This window comes from Macrobrachium nipponense, chromosome 21 (genome assembly GCF_015104395.2).
Source record: "Macrobrachium nipponense isolate FS-2020 chromosome 21, ASM1510439v2, whole genome shotgun sequence".
In the NCBI taxonomy this organism is placed as follows: Eukaryota; Metazoa; Arthropoda; class Malacostraca; order Decapoda; family Palaemonidae; genus Macrobrachium; species Macrobrachium nipponense.
The window spans coordinates 36,523,194-36,530,693 of record NC_087212.1 but is presented as its reverse complement, the minus strand read 5'-3'; the positions used below and the strand labels follow the sequence as shown (position 1 = coordinate 36,530,693).

General features: G+C 43.8%; 1 protein-coding gene across 4 annotated transcripts in view; it reads left to right on the top strand.

The window, feature by feature from the left end:
* LOC135197934 (adapter molecule Crk-like) overlaps positions 1 to 7,500 on the top strand; it is a 140,085-nt gene that overhangs the window by 117,737 nt on the left and 14,848 nt on the right. The window lies entirely within an intron of this gene.

The window sequence follows — 7,500 nt, the reverse complement described above, 5'->3', positions numbered from 1 at the left end:
GATGCTGAGGCAGGTGATTCAATTATTAGACCACTACGCTGCTTAGTTATCACTGTCGCTTTCATAGGAGCAGATCCTTTCACATGTTCAACGATGCGCTCTTTATCTTTGATAATGGTAGCAACGGTCGAACGGCTAAGGCCAAGCGAGCGGCCAATGTTTGTTGGCGTTTCTCCCTTCTCAGATCGCTTTATAATGTCCACTTTAATTTCCATGGTGATGGCCTTTCTTTTCTTCGATGCACTACCATCAGAAGAGTCCGCCTTGCGCTTGGGAGCCATAACAAAGAGCAAAAAGTTACAAAAACGATACAACACGAGGGAGAGAGAGGCAGTGTAAACAACCAAAATGGCGTATGGGCGAGGAATGAGCGTAGCGAAGCGACGCCGTCCTCTCCCCCACAAAGCGTATTCTTCCGCCGTGCGCCCGGAACTACTTCGCGTTTGTTTACGTTGCTTACGACGCTAAACCGCGTAAGACGGAACGACGCAAAATATTATTTTTTATATTTTTATGGGGGCGCGTTCGTAACCACGAAACATCGTAAGTCGAGACCAGCGTAACCCGAGGACTTACTGTATAAGGTTAATTTGTTCCTTGATGTTGGCTGCTTTTCAGTGCTTATTTTAGTACCCATACTATATATATCTGTAAACTATGAGAATTGTAATTGTTTGTATTTTATGTAGAAAATTTTTTAGGACTTTTGATCATTCGATTTTGTGACCTCAGTGTAGTTTTGCTGTGTTGGTGCACTTTCTACTGCTCATATTTGTTGGAGTTTTCCCTGGAGTTACCCTTGCAGGGAAACAATATTTGTTTTGGTCTTTGAGAAGACTAAGACTGATATTCCTTCAAGAATCCCATGTGTTTTAATTAATTATTTTTGTTTATAGAGGGTCTGTATTTGTTGAGTTTTTACACATTAGTCAGCTGGTTAGTAAATTTGTGAAATGGTTTTCAGTGGAAGATATTATAAATGAAAGTCTTTGCAGCAACCCCATTTGAGGCACTCTCATTAGTCAAGAAATTATTAATTAATGAAGGTGTAAGGTGCTTTTTCAGTGTGTTCAGCATGATTTAAAGATATCAACATTCAGTTCCATTACTACATGTTAGTATTATAATAGCAACCTGTCTTATGCCAAGAGGAATGTAACACCCAGTTTGTCACAACAGATATCCAAAGTCGATTGAAATTCTGAATTATGATATCCTGGCTGCTGAAGTATCTTACTAATGTACTGGTTAATTTGAAGCATTTATATTTATTGTCCTTAAAAACTTAGGTCCCTTTCAGTAAGTTTGATCAATATACATATCTTGTATTTCTTTATTTGCCAAGTTTTGCAGTGAACGTGGTAATTTGCATCCATTTTTTTCTTCATCAATGACAGTTTTGTTCTGGTAGATTGTTGATACATTTATATTGTTGCAGTAAGTAAAACAATGATTTTATGTTTCTTTTACATTAGATGCTACCTCTCATGTAATGCATCCAGAAGTCAACATGTAGATACTAGGCATCCTTTACCACTGAACAGTGGCTGTTGATCAGAAGATACTTTTATGCTATATGTTAAAGAAAATTTAAATATTATTATGTTGAAAATAAGATTTTCTGGGAAGCTAGTATTATTCTGTAGCTAACAATAATCTAAGTATGTACTGGCAGCAAAAATTTGGAAATCTCGGTAGTTATTCTTTTGTTTGTTTTTGGTGTAATAGCCCTGCCCACTTTTTAGGGAAGGAGGAAAACAACAAAGCAGAGAGCTTCGATATATTTCTGCTGGCTTCTGACGAAGGTTGTGGAGCAGCAGCTAAATCCTCCAGTTCAGAGGCTTCGGAGTCCTGAACACAGGCACCAATGGCGCTTTAGTGGCGAATCCAGACTACTGAAAAGGGCTCAGTGGATGTGTCTAGCACCCCTCAGGTGCCATGTGAGGTCAAGAACTCAAGACTTTTGTGTAGCTTCTGGGGCAGCCCAGAGAGCTTTTTGCCATAGTGTTCGCCTGTGAAGTGTCAAGTGTTGGATCTTGAACAGTCTTCTTCCTTAAGCTTCAGGGTGCCCATTACGACCTAAGTGCCCTTCAGCATTTGTAAGTTCTTCTAGTAGCACTTGAGTTCCAGATAGCTCCCAAACATTTAGTTGTGCATGAGCACCCAGTAACTCCCGAGTGCCAAGTAGTTTCTGAGAGCCTAGTAGCTTCCAAGCATCCATTGGTACCAGGTCTTCCAGTCTCTTCTCCTCATTTGGCAACAGCTTCAACTCTTGCGGCACCAGCTGTTGTGGATCCGGCTCTTTGCCATTGCAGTACCTTGCGTCCTTTGTCGCTGGATGGATGGTATGGTGGTGGGGGAGGAAGTATAGGAAGCATTTTTTCTATCTTACTCTTCACCTTGGAAAATTGGTGTTCTTAGAGGAGTCAGTAGGGGGGGGGTGTACTTTGTGCTTGGTTTTTTATTGGTTGGATGATGGTGTAGCTAACAACGTTATCCGGTTATTTGGGGCCAGGGTAGGGGCAATTTTATGCTTTACTAGTGTTCAGGAAAGTCCATCGCTGTAAGGCCTCCATTTATGCTGCAGGTGATTCTTGCTATATGGTCACACCTTTACGGGTTAAGATGAGCATGAACCAGAGGCAGTATCTTCCTGCAACAGCTCTCTTACCAGGTAAGAGAACAACAAGAATTGTATCAATGCTATCAACTTTTTCTATTCTCATCTCGTTACTTTATTAATACTTTGGGGTAGAATAGGTCCATAAATCCTACCTCCTATCAATGTGGGGATCAGTTATGTAATTACTTGGTAAATTACTTAAATGATATTTTTTCAATAAAATAAGGTTTGTTCATGAAACTTACCTGTCAGATATATATATAGCTGTATTTTCTGAAGTCCGACAGAAATTCAAAAACTTCCGGCACACACAGTGGTCGGCCAGGTGGTTAGTACCCATTCCCGCCGCTGGGAGGCGGGTATCAGGAACCAGTCCCATTTTCTATTCATAATTTTTCTGTCGCCGGTGCTGGAAACACCTGTTTTCAGTACCTCCGTCTTAGGATTTTGGAAACTTCATGGCCGCTAAATATCCTAATTGTCTTTTGATTTATTGACTTGGATTTGTGGCTAGGCATACGCTATCTTAAATTGTTTTGAATATGATTCATTTTTGTATATCTGAATCTAGTTATTGGCTAGTTTCAAGAGGGGTTGTCTGCTAAGATAGGGTGTGGCTACCGAAAGCTTCGGTAGTTCCGCACTCGATATGCACGAGGGCTATGTGTCTTGCTTCTTTGTTGAGATTTGTCATGTAAGGAGTGTGAGACTGTCTAATTCCATAAGGAAGACGTATGATTCATATGTACGCAATTAATCAGTAAACAAAGTCAGGGCGGGTAGGCTAACCTACCTGTAGACTATTTTGCCTAACCCTGTAGTATGGCCTACGGGCTATAAATATGTCTCGTGAGGTAATGCCCTTTACGTTATAGATTCCATCTGTATCTTGGAATCTAAGGTGCTCGCTCTCCTATCATTGTGGTGAAAAGTGCTACTTCTGTAGTTGTTACTCCTAACCCTGTAATGTTGCCTTCGGGCCCTAAACAGTTTCTGTAGAGGGTATTGACCTTTCTCTGATACTCTATCGATTTGTAACTTAGAATCGAAAGTGCTGGCTTTGGAGAGCAAAAGTGAAGTGGCTAAGTGCAGTGACAGTGCCCCTTGTGTAGTGGAGGGTGCGTCAGATCGGCCTTATTTCGCCTCTAGGCCGGGACCTCTGCTTGACTCCCAGGAACAGGGAGAGAGCATGTCGAAAGCCGAAGGAGGGTTACGAGGAACTCCCACCGATCTGACGTGCCTTCGGCAGACCTGAAGTTACTCCCAGGCTGCCAAAGTGCGTGCACGAATCCTGAAGGATTGCTTCTCGTCCTCCGAAGCGTCCTCCCTGCGCAGGGTTTGGAGCTTTCGGAAGGACTCGCGCCCTCTAATAGAAGCTTTATAGAAGAGGAAGTTTCACGTCCCTCTCTCTCTCTCTCGTCATGCGTTGCAGTGAGAAGTAAGAAGGCGAACGTCGCCTGAACTCGTGTACGTCTTTCCACCGAGAAAAGGGAAAGCAAGTCATATTAGCAGGACGCTTTTGAGCGCGGACGTCCTAGCTTTGTTGCTGTGAGAATAAGAAGGCGTTCCCTGGCCCCGCGTATTCTCACACGATCAACCCTTCACCTGAGACTGCTTCGTGCAGTCGGTTTTCTCTCCGAGATGTCTAATGCTCTTCCTGAAGGCAGTTTCGCTTGCATTGACGCCTGTCAGGAGCGTGACGCTTTTCTGCACGTTTTTTTTTGACGCTCGGCTTGGACGGGACGTTCGGATGGACGCCAGGCGCGCGCGCGGGTGCACGCCAAGCGCGCACCAGTAGACGCCGAGGCCGAGCGCACGCCAGTGGATACCGAGCGCGAGCGGCGCGCCGAGAGTGCTCGCTGCTCGCCAGTGGACGCGAGCTGGCGCGCCGAGAGTGCTCGCTGCTCGCCAATGGACGCCGAGCGTGCTCGCTGCTAGTCAGTGGACGCCGAGCGCGCACGCCAGGTGTGTCGCCTGGCTGAACGTTTCTGTTGAAGTCTTCAAGCTGATTTGGGCCTAAAGAGTTTTTACCTAACTTCGGTGATCCCTTCTACATCGCCTGCGAAGAATGTGAAGTAAGCAGTGCTTCGGAGGAAGCTTAAAGTGAAAAGGCAACTTCGTTTTCGAAACCCAGCAAGACCACGGGTTTCGTGAATTATAAGGTCTTTGTCAGTAATATTGCTTTTCGTTAAGTCCAGGATTGGATGGAGTTATGGAAAGCTCAAGGAAAGATCTCTTTTGCTCTACCGCAGTCAAGACTTTGCGGTAAGGCAGCTATGGGTTATGTAAAAGCTCGACGTCCTGCACGTCAGGACTCTCGGCAACGTTCAGTAGGATTCTTGCAAAGGCACTCATCAAAAGGAGGAAAGCGCAAGACAGGACTTCCTTTGCCATACTGCCATAAATTTTGATACGGGAGAGGAAGCTGGTTGGAGAGTTTCTTCCTCTTCCCAGGATAATTTTGCAAGCTTTTTAGCCCATCTGAAAGGGCTTTTCAGATGATAGATTTTGTTAGTTCCTAGTCGGGACTTACGCTGCCGAATTGAACATCGTCGTTCTACCTGTCGTAAGCCGTCTCTTAACAGGATTCTTGCCCCTTCCTCGTTTGAGACGGGAATCGAAAATAAAATGCTCGACTTCCTGGATTACGTTTTGTCAATTCAGTGAATTTCATTGACAATATACTATCGTTTTGTCAAGTAAGTGGGTATCCCCTCATTGACAAATTATCTCTTTGTCCCGTAAATGGGTTAGTTCTCATTGACAAACTTCTCATTAACTTTATATTGCGTAAGCGGATAAGCTCTTATTGACAAGATTCGGAAGAGCTCTCATTCATCATTCGCAGACTCGTACAAGAAATAGACTTGTAGACTACGTCAATGAACGCTTATGTCCAATAACATAAGAAGCTTGAGCTGTCCGCTTCAATTCTCTTGAGTTTTGTTTATGAAACTTGCCTGTCAGATATGTATGTAGCTGTATTTCCGAATTCAGCTATAGTATATAGTCTGCCAGGTAAGTATGAAAAAACTTTATTGCAATATAATATCATATTTTGCCTTGCGTTATTTTACTACTGGTTGGCTCAAGTCATATACGCTTGCTGTAGTTACCTCTTCGGATGGCAACCGAGAGGTCTATTGTCTATTAATTTAAGGACATTTAATCGTTACTCCCTGCAGCCTTCCAGGAGTTTCCGATTTATCTTTTACCGTTGTATGGTAGTGTTATGACGACACAAACGCATCTATATATTTAGCGTTTTCTGTTTCGCTTAAATATACCAGCTTGAGAGTCTCTTTATGCTAAAAATTACGGACCTATTTCTTCGTAGAATAGGGTAGCTGGCAACCAGGCATAAAGTTAAGAGACGACGATTGTAAGCTGCTGTCACTGTCCTCTCCGCCAGTCCAAACGAGGCAGTACCAGCTCGTTCGCTGTCATGCGCTGTAGGTTACGTCTCTCTCTCCTGCGGGATTGACTGACTAACCGTATCTCTGTGCTGGCAGTTACGTCTCTCTCTCTCCTGCGGGATTGACTGACTAACTGTATCTCTGCCCTACAATCACGGACTTTAGCCTAAGATTGAGGGGATTTCTTACATGAATGAATAAACATTGCATTCGTTTTGCCTTACTATGTTCTCAGAGATATCTCTTACTCCTTTCGGTGCTCGTTACCGCACGGTATAGGACTACGAGTCTACCGCAACATTTCACTATTATATGCTCTCCTGCTTAGGCAAAGCGCAGCCTTTTTAGGGAAGTAAACATACTGTGTGAGGGATGGATGAGCTTGCTGGGACCATTTCCTTCCTAAAGAAGTTGTTTCCCTGAATAGACTGCAATTCAGACCTCTACAGTTTTTTCCTACCGGGAAACTGAAATTTTATTAAAGATCTAAGAATGATTCTGAACATCTCTCGGTGCGTTAAGTATCACTTGAGGTGATAGAAAGAAGTGCCGGACATCTGGAGAGGGTTTCAGATGTCCTGGATCATAATCTGAAAGAAGTGGAAGCAATTCTGTCGTCCCTCCAGTCCTGGAAACGAGTTTTTGGAACCAGTGGTCCATATCAACTCTGATCTTCCACAGCTCTCTCATATCTTAGGAAGTATCTTCTCTCGGTCCCTGTTCGGGTTTACGAGAAAGAGCCTATTATAACAACAGACGTAGAATGTAACGATCGTCTAGAGGTTCGTTACAGGATTGCAAAAGTCCGTACGAATCGTCTCGATCGACGGCAGCAACTACTGACTCCGAGTGGAATCTTTCTTTAGAAGTATGTTGAGAGTTATGGAGACTTTAGGGACGTCCTTTCATACATCTCTTCGCTATGATATTGAACAGGGATGGATGTTTAGTCTCTTTTCCCCTTTTTCAAACGCTTAGGAAATGTAATAAGATGATTTATACCATCACAGGGAGCGACAATGACGCTAATCGCCCCATGTTGGCCTTCAAGATCCTAGATTCACAGAGGTCACGTCCTTCCAAGGACCTTTTCCGAGAGAGTCGGTCTACTTTAACACGAAAGGTACCTATAACCTCTCCGCTCTGAGTCTGACTACGTTCAGACTATCGAGATGTTGACAGCATAAGATTGCCGTCTTCCCTTTCCGTTTGAAGAATGGGATAAGCTGGCAGTCACAACTATTAAAGAATACGCAAATATGTTGTTGACGGCCTTTGGGCTCAGAGATTTGCTTCTGTCAAACAACAAAGCCCTTCACGATCTTTGAGTTCTGTGGAATCTCGAAACTCGCTCACCATCTACTTTTTGTCTCACCTGTTTTCTCGGAGTCAGACACTCGTGCGAGATCTTGTTGACGAAGTCGGTTGCGTTTATACACCCCCGATGATCGTTTAACATGA